This window comes from Mesitornis unicolor, unplaced genomic scaffold (genome assembly GCF_000695765.1).
Source record: "Mesitornis unicolor isolate BGI_N332 unplaced genomic scaffold, ASM69576v1 scaffold51382, whole genome shotgun sequence".
Classification (NCBI taxonomy): Eukaryota; Metazoa; Chordata; class Aves; order Mesitornithiformes; family Mesitornithidae; genus Mesitornis; species Mesitornis unicolor.
In genome coordinates, this window is record NW_010170853.1 from 16,209 (window position 1) to 18,428 (window position 2,220).

A 2,220-nucleotide genomic window follows, 5' to 3' on the forward strand; every position below is an offset into this window, starting at 1 on the left:
CTGAAAACTACAGCTGAGCATGATTTTTCCATCAGTCCTTCTAGATAGAATTTGAACCAATGTGTTGTTTTTTTCCACACTAGTTGCTAACTCATGAAACCCTTACGTGTTTCCTTCTCCTTCAGTGAAGAGACGTAGTCTTGAAGAATATTTAGCAATTTTCAATGGTTGTGAATGGTCTTCTGGTCTCTTCAGCACACAAATACTACCCAGTTCTGATGTGTGTATCAGATGGAGCCCTTTGGAGCTAGATACTAGATACCAGAGCTACAGCAGTTTCATATGGATGGATGCCTGCTAATTTTCATATGTTTCTTTATCTAGTTCTTCCACTGCCTATGTTTTGGCACAAATGCGTTGACGCTGTACATGGATTTCCATTAGTTATTATTCCCCTGCGGTCGTGGCCTATAATACAATTCCTTCAGCCAGTGTTCACAGCAGCACTTCTGCAACCAGCAGTGTGCCTCAGACACACTGGAGCAGATTCTCCCAGTTGCTGACAAGTAGGGGTATAAGTGGGTACCTTGCCCTGGCAGAATTGAGCTCAAGGCTATTCTGCTCTTTGATTTCATAACATATTGGCTCAGATTTTTAGCAGTTTACCCAGCACAAATGCTAAGAAAAGCAGTCCTCTTTACTAGAGGTGTGTAGGTATTTTATAACTTAGTGCCTTCTGAGAGGCATTTCTGCGTTGGGTTTGCTCTGTTCTCCAGTTACCCATCCTGGAGGCAAAGTGGCAGAAGTCCAAGGACCGCTGTTTGGTGATGGAGCTTCAGCAGAGCAGTGAATGGCTAAATGTGGTCAGTTGATGAGAACTGATCACCAACAGGTTGAGGCTGCTGTGATTTATACTCGCTGTCTCCCAGGGGCCTGTAAAAATTAAGATTTCTGACTTCTGGGATGACCTCTATGCCTACCTTGTTTGCTTAGCTAAAAAACATGAGTTGCATCCTGAGTATATCCTGGAAACAGGGTCTGAAACCTAATCTTGGCTTCTGTATTTCTAAAGTGAGGCTGATAACATTGTCCTCCTATAGGGCACAGCTGCACAGCATGGTTCACTTCCAGAGTGAGGGTCACACTGAGGGTTCACCCAGCCCAACACCCTGACTTGGGTGGTGGCTGCAAGCAGAAGCCAAGAGCAGAGTTAGACCAGGGCAAACATAGAGGGTACTGTGCTGACCCCAGGCTCTGACCATTTATAGGCTGGGGACTAGCACAGCAGAAACGGACCTGGGGGTCCTGGTGGACAGCAGGATGACCATGAGCCAGCACTGTGCCCTTGTGGCCAGGAAAGCCAATGGCATCCTGGGGTGTAATAGAAGGGGTGTGGTTAGGTCGAGAGAGGTTCTCCTTCCCCTCTACTCTGCCCTGGTGAGATCACATTTGGAATATTGTGTTCAGTTCTGGGCCCTTCAGTTCAAGAAGGACAGGGAATTGGTTGAAAGAGTCCAGCACAGAGCCACAAAGATGATTGAGGGAGTGGAGCATCTCCCTTATGAGGAGCAGCTGAGTGAGCTGGGTCTCTTTAGCTTGGAGAAGAGGAGACTGAGGGGTGACCTCATTACTGTTTATAAATATGGAGAGGGCGAGTGTCAGGAGGAAGGAGCCAGACTCTTCTCAGTGATAGCCAATGACAGGACAAGGGGCAATGGGAGCAAGCTGGAGCATAGAAGGTTCAATCTGAATATGAGGAAAAGCTTTTTTACTGTGAGGGTGACAGAGCACTGGAACAGGCTGCCCAGAGAGGTTGTGGAGTCTCCTTCTCTGGAGACATTCAAAACCTGCCTGGACGCATTCCTGTGTGACCTAGTCTAGGTGATCCTGCTCTGGCAGGGGGTTGGACTGGATGATCTTTTGAGGTCCCTTCCAACTCCTAATATTCTGTGATTTGTAGCTCAAGGGGTTTCCAGAGCTGGCATAATTTTTCAGTTTAATAATCTATAATATGCCTATATTTGAGTGCTTGCACTGTCTCCTCTGGGTATAAGCTTCAAGCATTCACTGTGGCCTTTGGCAAGAAACTCCACGAGTCTACTACACACTGGAGGAGTAACCACACTGTTTTGTTTGTTTTGTGGTGCATTTCATACACCATAGGTTTTATACTGGAAAAGTCAGCATGCAATTAATCTCATCTCCACCTTCTCCATCAGAGAAGCACGTGCTCTATTAAGCATACACACAACAGAATTTTAAGCACTTAATGAAGTCCAA